The sequence below is a fragment of the Gorilla gorilla genome, chromosome 4, assembly GCF_029281585.2.
Source record: "Gorilla gorilla gorilla isolate KB3781 chromosome 4, NHGRI_mGorGor1-v2.1_pri, whole genome shotgun sequence".
NCBI lineage: Eukaryota > Metazoa > Chordata > Mammalia > Primates > Hominidae > Gorilla > Gorilla gorilla.
This window is the reverse complement of record NC_073228.2, coordinates 70,415,944-70,441,739: the sequence shown is the minus strand read 5'-3', so window position 1 is coordinate 70,441,739 and position 25,796 is coordinate 70,415,944. Positions and strand designations below refer to the sequence as shown.

The window sequence follows — 25,796 nt, the reverse complement described above, 5'->3', positions numbered from 1 at the left end:
CCCAATAATTGCAGAATTGAAAGCAGTTACGTTACCACTATACAGGCAGCCTCAATCAAAACTATTTCTCCAGCAATCTTTGATTAGGCCTAGGCAGGCATATTTGTAAAGAAAATCCCTGCAATCACTTGAGCCCAGGAATGATACAGTGAGCTGTCATTGTGCCGCCGTATACCAGTCTGGACTACAAGGCAAGACCATCTTTAAAAAAGCCTGCATATCCAACTTTTTGAGATGGAGTCTTGCTCTGTCACCAGGCTGGGGTGCAGTGGCACCGTCTCAGCTCATTGCAACCTCTGCCTCCCAGGTTCAACTGATTCTCCTGCCTCAGCCTCCTGAGTAGCTGGGACTACAGGCAGGCGACACCACATCCAGCTAATTTTTTTTAGTAGAGAGAGGATTTCACCATGTTGGCCAGGAGGGTCTTGATCTCTTGACCTCGTGATCCACCCACCTCGGACTCCCAACAGACTTTAAATTCGAGCTTCAGAAAGTTTGCCATTAGTCCAGGATCCTAACTTGTAATGACTTACAGCAAAGAAGGCTCTTACCCCTCAGCCCACCCAAGTGTATACCAGAGTCAAGTGACTTAACTTTGGGCACATTACCAATCTCAAAATTAAATCCCTCCCTAGACATTTTCACCGGTTTTAAGTGTACCCACACATCACTAGAGAATTTCATGACAAAACACCAAGTATGCTACCATTCAACGAAACCTTTATTAACATTTTGAACAGGTTCAGCTATTACTGAAACTTGTAATTTCTAAACCTAAGTTGGGGCAAATGGCTATAGTGCAGAGTAATGCCATCAATGGGCACTGCTAATGCAAGACTGAAGAATTAACAGCCACTCCTCAGGCACAGGACCAGGTGCAGGGTCGACTCTTTCTGGATGCTGTAGTCAGAAGGAGTGCGGCCATCTTCCAACTTCTTGCCTGCAACGATGAGCCTCTGCTGATCGGGGGGGATGCCTTCTTCATCCTGGATCTTGGCTTTCACATTTTCGATGGTGTCACTGGGCTCCACCTCCAGGGTGATGGTCTTTCCGGTCAGGGTCTTCACGAAGATCTTCATACCACCTCTCAGACGCAGGACCAGGTGCAGGGTCGACTCCTTCTGGATGTTGTAGTCAGAAAGAGTACCGCCATCTTCCAGCTGCTTGCCTGCAAAGATGAGCCTCTGCTGATCGTGGGGGATGCCTTCTTTATCTTGGATCTTGGCCTTCACATTTTCGATGGTGTCACTGGGCTCCACTTCCAGGGTGATGGTCTTGCCGGTCAGGGTCTTCACGAAGATCTGCATACCACCTCTCAGACGCAGGACCAGATGCAGGGTCTACTCTTTCTGGATGTTGTAGTCAGAAAGACTGCGGCCATCTTCCCGCTGCTTGCCTGCAAAGATGAGCCTCTGCTGGTCACGGGGATTGCCTTCTTTATCTTGGATTTTGGCCTTGACATTTTCGATAGTGGCACTGGGCTCCACTTCAAGGGTGATGATCTTGCCAGTAAGGGTTTTCACGAAGATCTGCATTTTGACCTAGATTAAAAGTAAAACATAAGCGTGTCATCTCAGGATCATTGTATTTCTTGCTTTTACATCTAATATGCTTCAAAGTTAGCAACTACTCCTTCAAAATGCCTTAAACATGGTAACATTCCGCAAACCTCCCCTGATTTTTACGAGGCTAAGTCACTTAATACAAAATTCGTCACTCAAGGTTTCAACGTCAACAGCGGAGAATCCAGAGCGCTCTCTAACCAAGCGTCCACAACTTTCTCCACTACCTGTTCCGGATATTCAAACTCCCCTGACCGAACTCCAACCTGCCTCAAATCTAAGCACGGTGTTAGGTAAACTGAAAACAAAACCGAACCCACAAGACTCACGAAGTAAAAATCCCATTGAAACACAAGAAGGGACACCATTCTCATACTGGGATTCCAAATTTAGGGTTTCCAGAAGCCACACAAACTACCTCTTTTCCGCCTTCCTCCCAAGTAAATGCGACGGAATTGCTGTCGGTTAAGTGTCTGTTAGTTTCTGTCGGCGCATGCGCGTGCCAACTGCCCTCGCCCCCCTTAGGTCAACAAGGCCCACTCTTCCAGAAAGGCCAGGCCTCGCGTCACCTCGCCCTCCCCTCCCCTCAGCGGCCCACCCAACCCCAAGAAGCCTCCAGCTTGACCTCACCCATTCCCCCCTCTCACGCCCCCGCAGGTCTTTACGGCTGTGGGCCAGTACCTGTTAGCGGATAGGAGGATGCTGCGAATCACGCTAGCCACAGGAACACCGCAACAACCTCACCCAACAAAGCCAGTCGTGCCTGAATGCTCCGGTTTGGCAGAGCGCAAATTTGTGCAAGGTGTGTTGCGTTATCACTTCTTACATAGACACCGTCCCCGTGCGCCACTGAAAGTAGTTCGCCGCGCCCAACATCCCCAGACGCAGTTTAGGCTTTTCAACTGAGCCCCAAATTCCCATAGCGTAAGAAAGGATCCTAACAAATTATATCCCTTCTCCTCTATGCGCTTCTCTTCTTTAGGAAAATATAAGAAAATTATTGGGCGGATGAATTCGAGTTAAAGAAACCTTCCTCGAAAGCTCTGGAAACTTTCTTGCAGCGCCAGCACTGATTGGTTAGGCCTGCGAAGGCGAGGTCGGCGCTGATTGGTGGGGGACGCGGTGGCTCTGTTGTTCCTGCGCTCCGCCTTGGGTGGTTTAGCCCCGACGTTGCTAAGTAACTGAGTGTGTGTGTGCGGCACAGGCGCGCCTTCCTGAAAGAGGGTATTTCCGGCGAGAAAAAGAGGGTTTGTTTTTTTTTCCTTTTTTAAATTTTTTTCTTTTTTTTTCCTGAGACGGAATTTCGCTCGTTTCCCAAGCTGGAGTGCAATGGCGCGATCTCGGCTCACCACAACCTCGCCTCTGGGGTTCAAGCGATTCTCCTGCCTCAGCCTCCCAAGTAGATGGCATTACTGGCATGTGCCACCACCTCTGGGTAATTTTTTGTATTTTTAGTAGAGACCAGGTTTCACCATTTTGGTCAGGCTGGTCTCGAACTCCTGACCTCAGGTAATCCACCCGCCTCGGCCTCCCAAAGTGGTCCGTCGTGCCTCAGAAGCGGGATGGAGTGGCAACCCGATGTCGCAACAGCTGGTGGTGATTCTGAAGCACAATTCCCTCTCCCATGTTTTAAAAAACGCGCACCCCTTGTCAGGCACAGGGGCTCACGCCTGTAATCCCAGCACTTTGGGAGGCTGAGGCGGGCGAATCACGAGGTCAGGGGTTCAAGACCAGCATGGCCAAGGTGGTGAAACCCCATCTCTACTAAAAATACAATAAAGTTAGCTGGGTGTGGTGGCAGGCACCTGTAGTTCTCGGGAGGCTGAGGCAGGAGAATGGCGTGAACCCAGGAGGCGGAGCTTGCAGTGAGCTGAGATTGCACCACTGCACTCTAGCCTGGGCAACAAGAGTAAAACTCCGTCTCAATAAATCAGTCAATCAATAAATAAAGGAAGCAAGATTTAAGGAGACAGGAGAAGTAACTGTGAACAGAGGTATGCACACATGCGAAAGCCAGGCTGAAGCTGCATGTGGTGGTGCACACCTGTAGTTGCAGCTACTCAGGAAGCTGAGGACAACATGAGCCCAGGAGTTTTGAGACTGCAGTGAGCTATGGTGGTGTCATGCATTCCACCCTGGGAGACACAGCGAGACCCTCATGTCAAAAAAAAAAAAAAAAAAAAAAAAAAAAAAAAAAAAAAATTGGCTGAATTGGAGGCTTTTAATGGGAAGAAGTAATGAAGAGATCAGAAAGGTATGTTGAGGATAGAATGGACGGTCTTGGATATTAGGCTCAGGAATTTGGCCTTTATTTTGTAGGCATTGGGAAGCTGTGACCACCTGAACAGGAATGACTAAAGCCTGGCCTGATACAGTCTTTTGATTGGTTGCCATCTCCCTCTCTTCTTAACTTCACATTGCTCCATATTACTATCATATTAACTTTCTTCAAACATTCCTGCCATTACCAAATACTGAGTACAAATAATGGCAAATGCTTAATAAATATTTGCTCTTTGCTTTAGGAAAATTAATCATGAAATGATTTGTGAGGTAGACTAGACAAGGAAAAAGAACAGGGAGAAGAAATAAAGATCTCAGAACAAAGGTCTCTGAGAAAAAAAAAAAAATTGGAAAAAAAAGGCCGAGTGTGGTGGCTTACACCTGTAATCCCAGCACTCTGGGAGGCCAGGACGGGTGGATCACCTGAGGTCAGGAGTTCAAGACCAGCCTGGCCAATATGGTGAAACCCCGTCTCTACTAAAAACACAAAAATTAGCTGGGTGTGGTGTCGGGCACCTGTAATCCCAGCTACTTGGGAGGCTGAGGTAGGAGAATGGCTTGAGCCCAGGAGGCAGAGGTTGCAGTAAGCTGAGATGACACCATTGCACTCCAGCCTGGAAGACAGAGTGGGACTCTGTCTCAAAAATGAAAAACAAACAAAAGAAATATAGACGGCCAGGCCAGGCAAGGGGGCTCACACCTGTAATACAGCACTATGGGAGGCTGAGGCAGGAGGATTGCTTGAGTCCAGGAGTTCAAGACCAGCCTGGGCAATATGTTGAAACCTGCCCCCCCCCATCTCTAGAGGAAATAATAAAATACAACAAAAATGGCAGTTTCTCAGTTTGCTGTGCTGCGGTTCTCTGTGGTCATTGCCTCTTCAGAATCACTGATGGCCAGGTTCACTCCTCAAGACTGGAAGGAGCACCCACAAGGATGGGATTTTCGAGGCCAGAACTCCAGGTATTTTTAAATTTTTTTTAAAATTTTAAAATTATACAGGTGCCAAGCACAGTGGCTCACACCTGTAATTCCAGTACTTTGGGAGAACATGGCAAAACCCTGTCTCTACTAAAAATACAAAAAATCAGGCCAGGTGCGGTAGCTCACGCCTGTAATCCCGGCACTTTGGGAGGCCAAGGCAGGTGGATCACCTGAGGTCAGGAGTCTGAGACCAGCCTGGCCAACATGGCGAAACCCTGTCTCTACTAAAAATACAAACATTAGCCAGGCATGGTGGCATACACTTTTAATCCCAGCTACTAAGGAGGCTGAGGCAAGAGAATTGCTTGAACCTGGGAAGTGGTGGTTGCAGTAAGTCAAGATTGTGTGCCATTGCAATCCAGCCTGGGTGACAGCAAGACTCCTTCTCAAAAAATAAATTAAATAAATAAATAAATAAATAAATAAATAAATAAATTAGTTGGGTGTGTTGTTGCTCACCTGTAGTCCCAGTTACTCAGGAGGCTGAGGTGGCAGGATCACCTGAGCCAGGGAAGTTGAGGCTGCACTGAGCTGTGATTGCACCATTGCACTACAGCCTGGGCGACAGAGCGAGACTCTATCTTAAAAAAAAAAAAATTTTTTTAGAGATATGTGATCACAGCTCACTGTAATCTTGAACTCCTTACTTCAAGCAATCCTACCACCGCCTACAGGTGTGTACCACCACACCTGGCTAATTTTTAAAAATTTTTTGTAGAGATGGGGTCATGCTCTGTTGCCCAGGCTGGTCTCAAACTCCTGGCCTCAAGTGAGCCTCCTGCCTTGGCCTCCCTAAGTGCTGGAATTATAGGTGGGAGCCACTGCACCCGGTTGCATTTTTTTATTTAACTACATCTTGATCTTTTCATATCAATATACATATCCTCATTATTAACTGTTATGTAGAATAGCATAGTGTGGGCATAGTTTATTTAGCTATTCTTTTTTTCATGGAAATGATGATTGTTTCCAGTTTTTTTGCTATTACCAAGAGTGTTGACAGTGAACATTCTTGTACATACCTCTTTAAACATACATATGTGTATTATTTGAGAATAGAGAAGTGGGGTTGCTGAGCTGAAACATACGCATTTTTTTTTTTTTTTGAGATGGAGTTCGCTCTTGTTGCCCAGGCTGGAGTGCAATGGCATGACTTGGCTCACTGAAACCTCTGCCTCCCTAGTTCAACCAATGATTCTCCAGCCTCAGCCTCCCAAGTAGCTGGGATTACAGGCACCCGCCACCACGCCCAGCTAATTTTTTTGTATTTTTGGTAGAGACAGGGTTTCACTATGTTGGCCAGGCTGTTCTCCAACTCCTGAACTCATGATCCACCCACCTCGGCCTCTCAAAGTGCTGGGATCACAGGCGTGAGCCACCACGCCTGGCCGAGTTTTAATTTTTGATGGAGTCAAGTTTATTAGTCTTTTTTTTTTTTTTTTGTCTTAATGGCTCTCTGATTTGGGTTTTCTGGGTTTTTTGTGATTTATTTCTTTTTTCTTTTCTTTTTTTTTTGAGATGGAGTCTGCCTCTGATGCCCAGGCTGGAGTGCAATGGCATGATCTCGGCTCATTGCAACCTCCACCTCCGGGGTTCAAGCCATTCTCCTGCTTCAGCCTCCTGAGTAGCTGGGATTAAAGGCGTGGCCACCATGCCGGGCTAATTTTTGTATTTTAGTAGAGACAGGTTTTCACCATGTTGGCCAGGCTGGTCTTAAATTCCTGACCTCAGGTGATCCATCAGCCTCAGGCCTCCCAAAGTGCTGGGATTACAGGTATGAGCCACCGCATCTGGCTGTGATTTATTTCTTGTTCAAGAATATCTTTCTGGGACTAGGTGTGGTGGCTCACAGCTGTAATCCCAGCACTTTGGGATGCCACATGAGGAAGGCCACTTGAGGCCAGGAGTTTGAGACCAAACTGGGCAATACAGGGAGACCTCATATTTGCAAAAACATTTAAAAAATTAGCTTAGCAGGGCCGGGCGCAGTTGCTCATACCTGTAATCCCAGCACTTCGGGAGGCCGAGGCAGGCGGATCACGAAGTCAGGAGATTGAGACCATCCTAGCCAACATGGTGAAAGCCCGTCTCTACTAAAAATACAAAAAAATTAGCCGAGTTGTGGCGGGCTTCTGTAGTCCCAGCTACTCGGGAAGCTGAGGCAGGAGAATGGCGTGAACCCAGGAAGCGGAGCTTGCAGTGAGCCGAGATCCTGCCACTGCACTCCAGCCCAGACAACACAGCGAGACTCCGCCTCAGAAAAAAAAAAAAAAAAAATTAGCTTAGCAGCGCAATGGCTCAGGCCTGTAATCCCAGCACTTTCGGAAGCTGAGGCAGGTGGATCACCTGAGGTCGGGAGTTTGAGACCAGCCTGACCAACACGGAGAAACCCCATCTCTACTAAAAATACAAAATTAGCCGGGCATGGTGGCATATGCCTGTAATCTCAGCTACTCGGAAGACTGAGGCAGAAGAATCGCTTGAACCCGGGAGGCAGAGGGTGCAGTGAGCCCAGATTGCACCATTGCACTCCAGCCTAGGCAACAAGGGCGAAACTCCGTCTCAAAAAAAAAAAATTAATTAATTAATTTAAAAAATAAATACAAAATTAGCTTAGCACGGCACATGCCTGAGTCCTAGCTATGCAGGAGGCTGAGATGGGATGATAGCTTGAGCCAAGGAATTCAAGGCTGCAGTGAGCTGTGATCAAGCCACTGGACTTCAGCCTAGGAGACAGAGCAAGACGCTGTCTCAAAAAAAAAAAAAAATTCTTCCTTACCCAAGCTTATAAACATATTTACTTGTATTTTCTTCTACTACTTTTACAGACTTTTGTTTGTTTATTGGTTTTGTTTGTTTGTTTGTTTAAGATGGAGTTTCGCTCTGTTGTCCAGTCTAGAGTTCAGTGGTGCAATCTCAGCTCACTGTAACCTCCACCTGCTGGATTCAAGCAATTCTCCTGCCTCAGCCTCCTAAGTAGGTGTGACTACAGGCACATGCCACCATGACTGGCTAATTTTTTGTATTTTTAGTAGAGACGGGGTTTCACCATGCTGGCCAGGCTGGTCTCAAACTCCTGACCTTGTGATCCACCCACTTCAGCCTCCCAAAGTCCTGGGATTACAGGCGTGAGCCACCACCCCCATATGTGTTTTTTAACCAAATAGTTCTTTGATCTACAAAGAAATTTCCCCAACCTTGCTAGAGAGGTTGACATTCAAATTCAGGCAATTCAGAGAACTCCTGTGAGACAGTAGAAAAGACAACCATCCCCAAAACGCATAATCATCAGATTCATCAAGGTCAATGTGAACGAAAAAATATTAAAGCAGCTACAGAAAAGGGTTAGGTCACTTACAAAGGGAACCCCATCAGACTACAGCAGACCTTTCAGCAGAAACTCTGCCACCCAGAAGAGATTGGGAATCTATATTTAGCATTTGTAAAGAAAAAAATCCAACCAAGAGTTTCAGATCCTGCCAAACTAAGCTTCAAAAGTGAAGGGGAAATAAAATCCTTTTCGGATTTGCAAATGCCAAGGGAATTCATTACCACCAGACCAGCCTTGCAAGACGTCCTTAAGAAACCCATTATATCAACCACACTCCCAAACCACATCGCAATAAAATAGAAATTTATACCAAGAATCTCTTTCAAAACCATATAATTACATGCTAATTAAACAACCTGCTCCTGAATGACTTTGGGGAAAATTTAAATTAAGGCAGAAATGAAAAAAAATATTTGAAACAAATGAAAACAAAGATGCAACATACCAAAATCTTTGGGACACAGCTAAAGCCATGTTAATTTGAAAGGTTATAGTGGAAAACACCCATGTGAAAAAGTTAGAGATCTGAAATTGACAACCTAAAATCACACCTAGGGAGACAAAAATAACCAGTAGCATATTAAAAAGCTAATCCAGCAGCTTTATTCCTGGAATGCTAGGTTGTTGCAATATATAAAAATTAACAAATGAGATTTATTACATAAATAGAAATAAAAATAAAAACCACATGATTATCTCAAAAGACATAAAAAGGACTTTTGATAAAATTCAAAAACACTTAATATTAAATACCCTCAAAAAACTAGGCATTAAAGGAACATATCTCAAAATAATAAGAGCTATCTATGGCAAATCCACAGCCAACCCCATACAGAATGGGCAAAAACTGGAAACACTCCCCTTGAGAACTGGAGTAAGACAAGGATGTCCACTCTAACCACTCCTATTCAATATAGTACTAGAAATTCTAAACACAGCAATCAGGCAAGAGCAAGAAATGAAAGATATCCAAATAGGAAAAGAAGAACTCAAATTCTCTTTGCTAATGACATGATTCTATTGCAAAATGCTAAAGAGTCTACCAAAAGGCTCCTAGAATTGATAATCAATATAAGTAAAGTTTCAGGATACAAAATCAATGTGTAAAAATAAGTAGCATTTCCATACACCAACAACATCTATGCTAAGAGTTAAGAGTGAAATCAAGAACACAATTCCACTTACAATGGACTCAAAGAAAATGAAATACCTAGGAATACAGCTAACCAAGGAGGTGAAAGATCTCTACAAGGAGAACTACGAAACGCTGCTGAAAGAAATCAGAGGTAACACAAATAAATAGAAAAAACATTCCATGCTCATTGATTGGAAGAATCAATATCATAAAAATGGCCACAGTGCCTAAAGCAATTTGCATTGCTATTCCTATCAAACTACCAATGTCATTATACACGGAATTAGAAAAAAATGATTTTAAAATTCATAAGGCACTAGTAAAGAGCACAAATACCAAAACAATGCTAAGCCAAAAGAACAAAGCCAGAAGCATCACATTACTCGACCTCACATCATATTATAAAGCCACGGTAACCAAAATAGCTTGATGTTGCTACAAAATAGACACACAAACGAATGGAACAGAATAGAAAAATCAGAAATAAAGCCACACACCTATAACCATCTGATCTTCAACGAGGCTAACAAAAACAAGCAATGGGGAAAGGACTCCCTTTTCAATAAATGATGCTGAGGTAACTGGAATTCAATCACACACATGTTATAAAGGAGTTTAAAGTGTTACTGAAAATATGTAATAATATAAATAAATTGCTCTCTATTTTTAAAGAGCTAAATCAGGTAATTTTAGTAAATATGAATTTCCAGTTTGAAGACATTGTTTTAAACACAAACATTTGCATCTATTTCTTCTGAGAGTTAGAAGGGGAAATAATAGCAAAAGTATTTTAAGCAAAGAAAAAACAGCATAATGGTAACTGTCAATTGGCCTTAACAAGTAAAATCCTAAAGTGGCAGTATGGACAGCTGAGCAGCAAAGTGACGTGCACTGTGCAACATTTGCAGGGTTCAGTAATTGGCAACATGAGGTAGGTTAGGAGAAAGGGTGAAAATTGGAAGATTGCTTGAAAGCTGGATTTTCTACTTCAAGCAATCAGAAGAGGCTGTCTCTCATTATCTTAGAAAATTGAAATTTATTACCCATCGAGGTACAAAAAGTATCTGGACCACAATGTTTCTGGCCACAGTTCTACCACAATTGAGAGGAAGAATACCACACAAATAGGAAGTAGGGGCAGCTAAAGAGTGAAAGATTTATATTTTCAGAAACCTGATTATTCCCTCAAAAATGATCTGATACATTGGCTCTGGGTATTTTCCAGTAATATTGTCTTGCTAGGTCACCACATGTGCAATCCACAAACAGCATGCATGTGTACAAATTCTCAAATAAGATTTAATGACTCCGTCTTAAACATGAGTCAAGATCACAGATAAGAAAGGAATGTTCTAATATTAAACAGACAAACTTAAAGAAAGCAACTTCGAAAAAACAGAGACTGAAGATAGGTAACTAAAAATAAAATAGAAACAGAAAAAAGCAAAAACTTTCATCACCATTTCAGAGATAAAAGAAATGCTATCATGTCTGTGAAACAAGATTATGGTAGTACACAAATACTCAGAGAACAAAATAATTTTTTAAATTAAATGTATGAGCAGAGAAATGAAATTTAGTAGAAAGACTGAAAGATATTATTGTGACACTCTAAGAACAAAAGTGAAACTTAAAATTGCAAACCAGACCAGAACTTTTGTAGACCATATGTAAGTATGTAATATAGACAAATTATACATGATAAATATATGTATATTGATATATGCTTATATATAACTATATATAAAATTTGTTAAAGTGTAAAGAAAAGCACAATAATACTATACTTAATTTTAGCAACCAGCAATTCATGAATAAGGCTGCTGTAAACCAAAAGTGGCTGTGCTGAAGGAATGCCAGGGGAAGGCTTTTATACAGAGAACATGGAAGTAAAGTAATGACAATTTTTGAGTCATTAAAGTCAAATATATTAACATTATTATCAATCCAAAAATAGACCAATAAAGCCTTATTTGGTCTATCCTGCTGCAACATTCATAATTAAATAACTATAATTAATTGATAGCTTTTGATTGGTTAGCCTTAAATGTTAGTTTTCTTTAATATGGGTATATAGGAGAGATAGCTCAAGTTAAATTATGTTTACAAACCAAGCAAGGTTAATATAATATCACTAATGAGGCCTTAATGGGTTTGTCTACTCAGGGGTTCTCCAGTTCTGGTCTCCATTTTACTTTACGCTAAGTACATATATGTACACATACATGCACACACGCACACATGTATATACATGTTATACCTATATGTATATGTATACATATACATTGTATAACATAAACATATATATAGATACGTTATATACCATAATTTTAATATACATTAATAAAATACCCCTGATGTATATTATATAGAATATAATGTAATGCATAATATATATGCATTGATAATGTTAATATATATTTTAATATATTATTGAATATATAGTTAATATACTGTAAATTTAATTTAATAATATAATACTTAAAAAGAACACAGATATAATAGAGAGTAGACAATCATTGAACAAATAATTTAAATTTCTAAGTTGCAAGGCCCCATTGAGAGACAAAAAATGGATGAAAATAGATCCATTCTGGGGCAAATAAGCCTGAAATTTAAGATTACCTGGGAAAAAGAGAATATCCTAGGTGAATTCAAAGCGGAAAAGCTAATATAGTAATGATAAAAAGTTAAATTGACACTGGATTTCTCAACAGCATCTCTGAAGCTGAGAGAGAATGATGCCATGACTTTAACTTCTGAAGCAAATTTGATTTCCAAACTTAAATTATGTCCCATGCTAACAATTATTTGAAAGTTAAGTCTAGATTTCAGATGTACAAGGTCTCAGAAATCTTAACTCCTATGGACTTTAGGAAACTACAGTAGAGCATATAACAAAACAAAGGAGATACCAAGAAAGGAAATAATATGCAATTCTGAACAAAAGGTGATCCAGCACCAAAGTAGGGAATGGGTAGAAGCCACGTGACACTGTCAAGATCCTCCTTCAGTACAGGATTATGTTACTCCCAGTGCTGGGAGGGCCACCTGCAGACAGCCCTGAGCTGCCAGCCTTTTGAGAGTGTCTTAGCTGAAGGGAGGAGCTGGCCACTCACCGTACCTTGGGATAGCTGTGTACTTTTGTTTATAATCCCTATATTTCTAAATGTCATGCTTATACTCTCATTGCTCCTTGGTTTTTCTGTTTTTGTCATTAAAACAGAGCTAGGGTTGGCTACTGTGTTTTGTTTTTGTAATAGATAAATTTTGTAGATTATTTGATTCTTCAAAATGTATGTATGTTTAAAAATCAAGCTTACAATGTAATGCATTATCGTGATCAAATTGGAGTCACTGGGATATATATCACCTCACGCATTTATAATTTATTTTTATTAGAAAAATTCCCATTTCATTCTTTTAGTTATTTTGAAATATACAATAAACTATTATTAACTATAGTCACCCTATTGTGCCAGAACACTAGGTTGTATTGATTCTATCTAACTTTATTTTTTACCCATTAACCAATATCTCCTCATCTTCTCCTCCCCACAACCCTTCTAGCCTCTGGAAACCACTATTCTATTCTTTATTCAAGATTTTAACCTTCTTAGCTTTCACATATAAGTGAGACCATGCAATATTATAAAGTTAAAATAAAAAATTAAATAACTTATATCAATCAGGTATAAAAATGGTGACCTAAATGAAATAAGTCATGAGGTAAAAGGCATTTTCATCCCTTTTGCATTACTAAAAAGGGTGGCTATTCTAAACATCACTAAGAGTAAAGACATTTCCTGATATAAAGATGCTTCCAGAGTTTACTAAGTAGAAAAAAATTTATTGCTTCATACCTGCTTTACATATTTACAGTTTTCATAATCATTAATCTGATATATAAGAAATGAGTTACTTGCCTAAAAAAACTGCAGACAGTTTTGTTGAAACTGCAGCATAGCATATTATTTGTAGCAACTCTACAATATGGTAATAATTTTATTATTCCTTTACTCTTCTTGATGATATACAACACTTTTTGGTGAGTATATGCTCCTCTAGAAAATCAAACACATATAACTATACAATTATGATAATAGTTTCAGAGACTAAACTTTTTATTATAGATGAAGAAAAACTCCTTAAATTATAAAGCTAGGTAACTGACAAATGTTTTACAGACTAAATAAAATACCTTTGAAGAATTTATTTAGTTCAGTAATAAATTTACAATCCACTATTTAAGTATTAGAATTGTTGAAGTATTTAAATATTTACTACTGGGAAGTCACTCACTTTCATTTTTGAAGTATAAAATTCATTACAAATATAATATACAGCTTGCATTTTCCAAATTCTATTTTGTTTTAAAAACATAAAAAAAAGCCAACTGATCAGATAAAGAAAGACCTTACAGATATTTCCAAGATGAACTACCACAATGCTTCGCTTTCTTCTGCTTGTAATGACAAGTTGAGTTAACTTGAGCAAGGTCTTTTGTGTGCGTGGATTAAGGGCACATTCCTAAAAAAGTCTATAAAAAGTATCAAAAAGTATCAAATCCAGTTGTATAAGAGTGTGTGTGTGCGTGTATGTGTGTGTGTGTGTTTGGACCCAAATATGAAATGCAAATTTTGTGATAACTCTTTTTGTACTATCTCTCCCTGACCCACTGTACTTCCTAAGTTCTTATGTAGCTTCTGCCCCCACCCAACACTATGTATCCCGAAAGATTTGTATACTGCCTGATGATATGTTCCATTTTTAATTATTTTATATGCAGTATCAATGTATTGGCCCATATTATATTCAAACTCTGAATTTATAAAAGTGAGAAAAACACACCCCTACTAGTGGGCAACTTTCATTGCAGTACTGTTCGGATGTTATTCTTTAACAAGCCAATGGATATCCCCGTTTTTTAATATTGCCTAACATAAATATGTTCTATAAATTACAATAATATATCTAAAATTTCAGGTGTCTGATGGCATATGATGGCATATATATGATGCCATATAGATGGCATATATATATATATGACTAGAAACAGATTAACTACTGGGAGTTTTCCTCACTACAGAAGTAGCCCACTCATTCTCAAGATAAAGATGTTGAAAAGAAGATGAGTACAAAAGCTGATATTTTATCATTTTCCTATTGTAAAGCACACATTTATTTAATGTGTTTTTCCCTGAAGCTTTGTACTCATTTTTTTTTGCATGTAACTTGATCCAAACAGTTTACAAAAACCAATTAGTTGAGATTTTTATATATTGTCTGATTTAGAGCCATTAACCCATTTTAGTGTCTCAGGTTCACAATTTCTAAGACAAGGGTAAAAATAATCACACACTGAGTGATATTTAATGGCTAATAAAAGTACCATTTGAAAAGAGAATTAGTAGTATAACCTTTAAGCTCAGGCTCTCTTAGGTGTAATGTATAGCCCTAGGAGAAATAGTTTGCAATTAATTGTGTAATTTCAAGTTTTGTCTTTTCATCACTGTGTTCCCTTTTCAGAGAGTCAGCTACGTAATTACAGACTCAGATGAACACAGATACTTGTGACAAGTAACTATAACCAATAAACTCCAGAAAACTGCTTTTATATCTTTTACTGATTTTTCTGTTTTCTTTCTCATTCCCCAAGAAAGGTGAGAGTAATTTATTTGTCCCATCAGAGTATTTTATGTCATTATTATTTCAGACTATCATGACAAGCAGGCTAGAGGTTGAGAATTAAGTTTGAATAAAGTTTGAAATGACATTATAATTTTAATTAATATATTTGATAAAAATATGACTTAAAATGTGTTCTCTTGAAATGAGCATTTTTCATAAAAGAATACAAGAACAACTCACATGTGTTTAAAATTCTATTAAAAGAGGAATAAACTTTTTTATTTGGTTATAATAAACATGCCAGATAATGTATTAATATGTAGTAATTTTAACCTTCCTAAGACTTTTAAATAATCTGAAATATTTGCATCAAAAGCATACAACTGTGGACAATGGTATCAAAACGATATAGAAAAGCAGAGCTGAGCACTTTCAAATTATAAATAAAATTTTCTTACAAATGGAAACACATTTGAAAAAAGATTATTATGACCACTGATCTCTCTATTAGTCAACATAATAAACCAAGACCGATCACTGTTTACTGTTCATTTAGACCAGGTTACATATATGACACAGTTACTTGCCTATCTGAATATTAGGTACAAAGTTACAGTTAGACAGGAAGAATAACTTCTAGTGTTTTATCACACAGTAGGTGAAAATAGCTGACAATAATGCTTTGTATGTTTCAGGATAACTAGAAGAGATGATCTTGAATGCTATCATCACAAAGAATTGGTAAATGTTTAATGTTAAGGATAAGCTAATCACACTGATTTAATCATTATACAATGTATCCATTACTGAAACATGATACTTTAACTCATAAATATGTACAACTATGTGTCTCTTATAAGTAAAATGAAACAACAAAATCCAAAACTGTCTGTTTGTTTAAAAGCAAAAAAAACCCCACAAGATGAATGTTATGAGTATTACATATATTACAAATGATACAGCCATTATTTTCAAGGGTAATACTTCTTCTCAGATTCTATTTATATGCTGATTATTTTCTCTAATTCCAGATTCATGTATCATTGTTTTAATTCTGTTTTATAAATGTGTATTTTGCAGTTTATTTTTGTCTACCTCATGAAAGTTCTTTTCAAAAGTCACCATCAAGCAATTCAGAAAAAAGACTTGTTTTAAGTGTAATGTTGGAAAAATTAGCTGATTTTATCTAGTGAATAGGCTGTTATGACTTTGAGGGAAAGAAATAGATACTAATAATACTTTAATAATAATAATAATGAAACGTGACAGACTTATTTACTAGCTGAAAACACTATACGCTATTTCTAATGAGCAAGCTGATTAGATATGATTGAAATAGATTTTACACTTACTAACAAAAAAATTATACTACTTAGAATACATTTTGGAATTTGGGGTCTTTGAATTGCTATTTGATTCTATAATCTCACCATACAGAATATTCTTGATTTATATTTTACATATGATTTAAAGTTCACAAGGTCAATAGGGTATAAGGTGTTATAACAATAAAATATTTATATTTATCTTATTTAAAGTTGCATATTCTTGTTTGTCTTAATGTTTTCTCCCTCCAGTCTTACTCTCTGCCAGGACTTTTGTTTCACTAACACTGACACTCATTTTTTTATGTGAACTTTTTGGAAATCTTTTACCGTATTGCCATCCCTTAGAGGATAAATCTATCTACCAATGTTATGTTCACAGCTGTTCTTCACCCTGTTGTAGTTTTTCATCCCAGTGTTATCACTTCCTTCTCAACACTCCTTGGCATTAATGCTTTATTCTTCCTTTGCTTCCTTTGCCTAGAATGCTCTCCCCTCCTTCCCACATTATGCATCTAGTCTAGTGGCATGTCCTTTAACTTTTACAGCATATATAAGGCTTTCCCTTTTCTACGATAACTTTTTTGAAAAATTTATTCAGTGTCAAGTGACTTTGTGGCTTCTTTTCTATTTACTCATACTTTTTTTACAATTAACTGTGCATATTTAAATTGTAGAAGTTGGTAAGTCTTATACGTAAAAATGCATTGTATTAACACAGTGAACAAATCCATTACCTTCAAATGTTTTCTCATGTTCCTTTCAGTCTCACTCTCCTAATGCTGCCTAGTTTTCATCCCCAAGGAAGCACTGCCCTGATTTTTGTCAGTATGGAATAGTTTGTGCTCTCTATAATGTTACGTACATGAAACCATTTAATATTGTCTTTTTTGGAGGCAGGTAATAGCTTGACTCCTTGTACTTAGTATAATTCTTGAGATTTATCAATGTTGTTGCATGTATGAAGAGTTTTTCTCTTATTGACGAATACTCTTCCATTGTATGGATATGTTCATTTTTTTCACCATTCCCCTATTCATAGACACTTGGGTTATTTCCAGTATTGGGCTACTAGGAAAAAATTAGTTATGAAGATTAGTGTACAAGTTTTTGTATCGACATATATTATCATTTATTTTGGGTTAATATGTAAGGATGAAATAGCTGGCAGGTATTATGTTCAATGTATGAAGATGCTGCCAAACTATTTTCCAAGGTGGTTATAAAGTTTGATTTTTTACCCAAATGTGTGAGAGTTTTATTTGTTCTCCATCCACAGCAACACGGGCTACGATCAATTTTGTTGATTTTAGTTCCAATAATATGTACGGTTTTCTCATGGTCATTTTAAGTTGTATCATCTCATCCCAGTTAAAATGACTTTTATGCAAAAGATAGGCAATAAAGAATGCTGGTAAGGATTTGGAGAAAAGAATAATCTCATACACCATTGGTCGGAATGTAAAGTAGTATTACCACTATGAACAGCTTGGAGGTTTTTTAAAAAAAAAACTAAAAATAGAACTACCATATCATCCTGCAATACCATTAATGGGTGTACACCCTAAAGAAAGTAAATCAGTGTATCAAAGAAATATCTATACTTCCATGTTTATTGCAGCAATAATATTGCAGCAATTGTTTATCGCAGCAAAAATATTGCAGCAATTATTTATTGCAGCAATATTCACAATAGCCAAGGTATGAAATTGACTTAATTTTCCATCAATAGATGAACGGACAAAGAGAGTGTAGTATATATACATAATGGAGCACTATTCAGCCATAGAAATGAATGAGATCCTGTCATTTGCAACAACGTGAATGGAACTGAAGAACATTATGTTAAGTGAAGTAAATTAGGCTCAGAAAGACAAATATTATATCTCTTCACTCATATATGGAAGCTGAAAAAATAAACTCATGGAGACAGAAAGTAGAAAGATGGTTTTCAGGGGCTGAGAAGGGTAGCAGAACAAGAGGATAGAGGGGAAATGGTTAATGGGCACAAAAAAATACAATTAGAATGAATAAGATCGAGTATTCAGTAGCACAATAGAGTGACTGTAGATAATAGTCGTTTGTTGTATATTTTAAAATAACTGAAAAAGTAGACTTGGAATGTTCCTAACACAAAGAAATAATAAATAATTGATGTGATTAATATCCCAGTTACCGTGTTTTGATAATTACACATTGTATGTCACTATCAAAACATCACATGTACCCCATTAATATAGACACTATTATGTACCCATAATAATGAAAAATAAATTGATAACTTTAGCCAATGGAAGGGTTTTATAATTTGTACTTAATTATATTGTTTAAATTTAAAAAAATAAAATATGCTTTTCAAAAAACATAAGATAAAAAATTAAGCCATAGACAGAGACAGTTTCAAGTAATATTTTTAATAAGAAATTCTCAAAATTCAATAATTATCCATTACTTTGATATAGACCTTCCTCTAATTTGATTCAACTTTTCACTTGCCTGCCTCTTAAAAGATTTACATTCCTTGAAATTAGAGCTTTTATATTCTAAAATTTTTTGAGTGATTGTAATAGCCCTCTCATGTAAAAGCCTCCAAAAGTTTGATAAATGCACATATAATTTGGCGTTGGTTATATAAAATCTATATTTTTACTTATATATTTTTATTCTTGTAGTCAATAGTATCAATGAATGATAAAGTTAAAAGGTATATATTCCTATTATGTTTTTTTAAAAATTGCCAGCTAATAGGTAATGGCTTACATATGTAAATATGTATAAAGAAATAGAAGATTGTCTTTTTTTCAAATAATATTTGTGAGTAAAGATATAAAAACTGAAATACATCATTAGAAATAGCTCTGATATATTCAGGCATTTGAGTATTATTTTAAACCGGGGAAAAATTTTATGTAATCTCTTCATATTCTTCACTGTAACATTTTAAATAACATTTAACAAGACTATAATTTATTATTTGAATTGAAATATTGCTTTCTATGGAACTGACTTTTCAACGTCAGTGTAAAATATGGAGACAGGTTGAGAAGTTATTCTGATTGTGGTAATTTGATAGCACAACACGGTGAATACAGTCAACAATAATTCATTGTACATTTTTAAATAACTAAAAGAGTATGGTCAGACTGCTTGTAACACAAGAAAGAATGAATGCTTGAGGTGGTGGATATTCCATTTGTCCTGATGCGATTTTGACGCATTGTATACTTATATCAAAATGTCTCACATATGCCACAGATATAAATACCTATTATGTAGCCACAAAAATAAAAAATAAAATGTTAACAAATTAACACGAGTGCATTTGAGTTAAAATTTAGATGATATAAAGTCATATAGAAATTTTAAAAATCCATCAAAAGTGGCCAGGTGTGGTGGCTAATGCCTGTAATCCCAGCACTTTGGGAGGCCAAGGCTGGTGGATCACGAGGTCAGGAGATCAAGACCATTCTGGCCAACATGGTGAAACCCCGTCTCTACTAAACACACACACACACACACACAAAATGAGCCGGGTGTAGTGGTAGGTGCATGTAATCCTAGCTACTCGGGAGGCTGAGGTAGGAGAATCACTTGAACCAGGGAGTCGGAGGTTGCAGTAACCAAAGATCATGACACCGAACTCCAGCCTGACAACAGCGTGAGACTCCGTCAAAAAAAAAAAAAAAAAATCTTCAAAAGTGAGAAGGAACTAGTAACTCTAAGATATATGGAATAGGAAGACCAGTGTTGAAGTCTTCAATTATACCAATGGTTTATTACATAACTCCTGGAGCCAAGATTAAACGTAATTCCAGGGTAAAAAAATGTTTATTTATTTTCAAATAAAATAAGATAAAACTCTGACTAAATGTATGAGAATTCTTCACATGAATCACAGGTATCTGACTATGAAAATGAAGCAGACATGCTATTAGCCATTATTGGAAAATGTTACAAAAAATTATCCAAAAATGTTACTCAAAGATGATTAAGAAGTTCTTAGCTTGATTTGGAAAGATGTAATCATGTTGTATTAAACTCTTACTAGATCTTAATACTTAATATTTGAAATTAATAATTTATATAAGCTCCAATGCTATTCAATAAGCATTTTTGATAAGCATCTGGGGTCAAGCTACATTTTGTAGCATCTTTCAGTGTTGTTGAATTTTGCAAATGAAAATATTTTAAGACAAATTGCTCTAAACTTCCAATGCCAGCCCAAACCATAGTGACCGTTCTGCCAAAACTAAAACATTGGACAACATATGCGAAACGGTAGCTTTCAAGGCATTCACCAAAGTTTGGTAAATACTTTCTTTCAGCTTGCTTGACTAAAAGAACAAATCTACAGCTGAAACCTCTGAGCTTCCCATGGCTTTTCCAACTCCATCTATACCATTTCCCCTCAGAAGTATAAGAACCAGTCCACTGAAGGTTCCTCATTAACCTAATTAATGGTACCTCATTTCTTCTGTTTAATTCACCCCGCTTTGATGTAGGTAGCTGCTTCCTAGTCTTTCTGTAATACCTCAATTCCCGAGTTGGAAACTTCCTAATATTTACATCACGTGAGAATTTCCTTTTCGATTTTTTAGTATTACACTTTTCAGGATTTTCTTGGTCAAGAATAAATGCAGACAGTATATATTTTGCCACTTTTTTCTCTATAATTACAAGTGGAATTTAAATTCTACAAAATTAGTCTCGTAGGGAAAAATATGTTTATTTGTGTCTAACTAACCTTGTTGATTTACCCAGAAAGTATGACTTCCATGTGTTTCTTCCACATCATCAAAGTTCTATAATGCCAACTATTGTACCATCTCCTTATCAGTGTGCAAAGATCCACTCACAGAGGATTTTTCGCTGAGTGAATTTGTTTGTTTCTTGGGGGAGAATAGAACAAGTTGATGTTCTCCCATGGGACCTAATAAAACCTTATGAACCTCTCTGCTCTGAAACACTGCACTATTCCAAACCATCTTGGCAATGTTGATGATTTGTAAAAAGCCAGATCAGCTCTAATTCTTAATGAGAATTGTGAGAGAAATACGAATTAAAAGCTTGACCATATGCCATAGTTCAATTTAACATTCATTTCCTGAGTTTCTTAATTCTGGTAAGATTGTGCAATTAACATAATAATACTTAACTCTGGATTCACATAATTTCTATTTTACCTTTAAATTTAAAATATCATGCTTCAGTTAAGTAAGACTCTAAAGTTATAAATTATTTCTTGATACATATCTAAAAATTGAAATAAATCCACAAAGGAAAGTTTTCCATAGCTTGAATTTTTTATATATTTCCAACTGAATTGTAAGTGTATCATTTTTTATATAAAGATTATTTTATTACAATATTTTGCTTTATTTAGTTTTCTCTATTTCTTATGCCTTGGATATGTATTAGACATAAACAAAGATATGCTTTTAGACATAAATTGATATTTTACATTTCTGATATTGATAGGGTCTTTTTAATCATTCTCGCTAGTATTTGGTACTGATTAGCTTCACATCTTTAGATATATTACTTTATGTTTTTATTTCTTTATCTCTAAAATAGAAATAATGGTGGTATCTGCCACAGGATAGTCTACAAGATTCCTGCTTATCTTGCATATTCACTTTACTTTCCCTCCCAAGAAAACTTTCCTTCTCCTAATTTTGTTAAATATTCAAGTTTCTCTAATTAACTATATAATTTCCTGAGAGTTAAAAATAATGCTTTCAGGATAAGGTACTCTCTCAGTCTGCATGACCTTGCACAATTATACCCTTGATTACAACCAAATAATACTCATTGCTTCAATCAATGTAATGGGAATATAAATATCCAGTAGATTTTGATTCATATTTGGCCCTTAAATATTGGTTGATGAATTGCTACTGATGTTCATAGAAACTCAGAAGGCAAATTCATAACACTCTTTTTAGCATGATATTCCTAAATAGTTTTTCTATTTATTCCTTGTCTTCTAAATATAATGTACTTTATGGCAACGGACAAAGAGGGAGAGAGCTTGTGCAGGGGAACTCCTCTTTTTAAAACCATCAGATCTTGTGAAAATTATTCACTATGACAAGAACAGCACAGGAAAGTCCTGCCCCCATGATTCATTTACCTCCCACCGGGTCCCTCCCACAACACACGGCAATTCAGGATGAGATTTGGGTGGGGTCACAGCCAAACCATATCACTCTGCCCCAACCCCTCCCAAATCACATGTACTTACATTTCAAAACCAATCATGCCTTCACAACAGTCCCTCAAAGTCTTAACTCTTTTCAGCGTTAACTCAAAAGTCCACAGTCCAATGTGTAATCCGAGACAAGGCAAGTCCCTTCCACCTATGAGCCTGTAAAATCAAAAGCAGGTTAGTTACTTTCTAGATACAGTTGGGGTAGAGGCATTGGGTAAATATAGCCATTACAAATGGGAGAAATTAGCCAAAACAAACGGGCTACAGGCCCCATGCCAGTCCAGAATGCAGAAGGGCAGTCAAATCTTAAATTTCCAAAATCATGTCCTTTGACTCCTTGCCTCACATCCAGGTCATGCTGATGCAAGAGGTGGGTTCCCATGGTCTTGGACAGCTCCACCCCTGTGGCTTTGCAGGATACAGCCTGCCTCCCAGCTGCTTTTACAGGCTAGCATTGAGTATCTGCAGCTTTTCTCTGTGCATGGTGCAAGCTCTCTGTGGATCTACCATTCTGGGGTCTGGAGGACGGTGGCCCTCTTCTCACAGCTCCACTAGGTAGTGCCCCAGTAGGGACTCTGCGTGGGGGCTCTGACCTCACATTTCCCTTCCACACTGCCCTAGCAGAGGTTCTCCATGAGAGCCTTGCCACTGCAGCAAACTTCTGCCTGGATGCCACCGCATCCAGATATTTTCATACATCCTCTGGAATCCAGTTGGAAGATCCCAAACCTCAATTCTTGACTTCTGTGCACTCACAGGCTCGACATCATGTGGAAGCCACCAAGGCTTTGGGCTTGCACCCTCTGAAGCTATGGCCTGAGCTCTACATTGGCCCCTTTTAGCCATGGCTGGAGCAGCTGGGACCCAGGGCACCAAGTCCCTAGGCTGCACGTAGCACCGGGACTCTGGGCACATCCAACAAGACCACTTTTTCTCCTAGGTGTTGGGTCTGTGAAGGGAAGGACTGCTGTAAAAACCTCTGACACACCCTGGAGACATTTTCCCCATTGTTTTGGGGATTAACATTCAGCTCCTTGTCACTTATGCAAATTTATGCAGCCGGCTTGAGTTTCTCCTCAGAAAGTGGGATTTTATTTTCTATCACATTGTCAGGCTGCAAATTTTCCGAACTTTTATGCTCTGCTTCCTTTATAAAACTGAATGCCTTTAGCAGCATCCAAGTCACATCTTGAATGCTTTGCTGCTTAGAAATTTCTTCCACCAGATACCATAAATCATCTCTCTCAAGTTCAAAGTTCCACAGATCTCTAGGGCAGGGGTAAAATGCCACCAGTCTCTTTGCTAAAACATGACAAGAGTCACCTTTGCTCCAGTTCTCAACAGATTCCCCATTTTCATCTGAGACCACCTTGGCCTGGACTTTATTGTCCATATCACTATCAGCATTTTGGGCAAGGCCATTCAGCAAGCCTCTAGGAGGTTCCAAACTTTCCACATTTTCCGATCTTCTTCTGAGCCTTCCAAACTCTTCCAACCCCTGCCTGTTACCCAGTTTCAAAGTCACTTCCACATTTTTGGGTATCTTTTCTGCAGCACTGCACTCTTGGGACCAATTTACTGTTATTAGTCATGTTGCTGATAGAGGCATGCCCAGGACTGGGCAATTTACAAAAGAAAGAGATTTAACTCGACTTACAGTTCCACGTTTCTGCTGAAGCCTCACAATCATGGTGGAAGGCAAGGAGGAGCAAGTCACATCATACCTGGATGGTAGCAGGCAAAAAGAGAGAAAGCTTGTGCAGGGGAACTCCTCTTTTTAAAAGCATCAGATCTCATGAGACTTATTCACTATCATAAGTACAGCACAGGCAAGACTTGCCCCCATGATTCAATTACCTCCCACCAGGTCCCTCCCACAACACATGGGATTTCAAGATGAGATTTGGGTGGGGACACAGTGAAACCATATCAAATGTGATCAGCAAAAGTATCTTGTCTTTGTAATTCAAGAATAAAGAAAAGATTGTGTGTGTGTGTGTTTGTGAACTATGAAGATCATTAAAATAGTGAAATTAACTTGTCAATTGTAGTATCATGGAAATTGTGATTCACCAAGAGAGTAAATAACAATTGTACATGCTCTAAATTTATCATCAATATCAAAGCTTTATTCTCTTTTACTGGGCTTATGTAAGAAAATAATGTTTCTAAGCAAGTCATTAAAAAATATAAAGCAAATTTATTAATGCATCTGAGTTGAATGAAGTGATTATTTATTTATTTATTTGAGATGGAGTTTCGCTCATGTTGCCCAGGCTGGAGTGCAATGGCATGATCTTGGCTCACTGCAACCTCTGCCTCCCAGGTTCAAGCAATTCTCCTGTCTCAGCCTGCAGAGTAGCTGGGATTACAGGCATGCACCACCAGGCCTGGCTAATTTTTTTTGTATTTTTAGTAGGGACGGGGTTTCTCCATGTTGGTCAGGCTGGTCTTGAACTCCTGACCTCAAGTGATTCACCCACCTCGGCCTCCCAAAATGCTGGGATTACAGGCGTGAGCCACCGTGCCCAGCTTGAAGTGATTATTTTTAAGGAAGGTGATAGGATAGTTAAAAACCACACAATTTTCTCATGTTCTGTACCCACCAGCCACTCTGCAATTATCAGTAGGTAGCAAAGCCCTGAACTTGGTCTTACGTCTTATTTTACATACAGCAACAGACTAAACTGTAATCATAATATCTGCCTCAGGAATCTGCTCCAATTTTAATACAATTGTATATTTTATAGTATGGAGTAACTATCGGCTGAGCTTTGATTCTGTGATCTGGTTCCCTTTCAACTTGTGATCTTTTGAGGTGGAATAGATTATATATTTTCCAGTTGCAAGAGGATTAATGAGATCTTCTTTTAAATCATTAATGTAAGGAAAGCTTGGAAAATAATGTGAGCCAAAATTTGGATTATTGTAAGAATCTACACTCTCTTCTTTGTTTTAGTTGCATCTTCCACAGCTCCTCTAAGCAAAAGCACCACATTGCACATTATTTCCTGCTGAGCAGGAAAGAAATATAGCATATGGTCATGCTAATGGGAATTGGGAGTAAAAGTTTTGTCCAGGCTTGGACCAGAGCTTATAACAGCAACAACAAAAATAGGAATAACAAGTATCAGGTTGAATTATGAGTTCTCTACTGGGGATATATATATATATATATATAATAGATATATCTATTATATATATATATAATAGATATATCTATTATATATATATATAATAGATATATCTATTATATATATACACACACACATATATACACATAATATGTATGTATATATATGGTTTTGATTTGTTCATTTTTTATGCAAAGATA

General features: G+C 37.8%; 1 long non-coding RNA gene and 1 pseudogene across 1 annotated transcript in view; one reads left to right on the top strand and one right to left on the bottom strand.

Moving 5' to 3' along the window:
- Window positions 1–698: 698 nt before the first annotated feature.
- LOC109026704 (polyubiquitin-B-like) lies at window positions 699–2,068 on the bottom strand (annotated as a pseudogene).
- A 3-nt stretch (window positions 2,069–2,071) lies between these two features.
- Window positions 2,072–25,796, top strand: part of LOC129533934 (uncharacterized) — a 65,136-nt gene continuing 41,411 nt past the window's right edge. Inside the window, exons 1-2 of the long non-coding RNA XR_008680353.2 lie at window positions 2,072–2,364; window positions 15,622–15,667. This is a non-coding gene — a long non-coding RNA (uncharacterized lncRNA). The remainder of the gene's footprint in view (window positions 2,365–15,621; window positions 15,668–25,796) is intronic.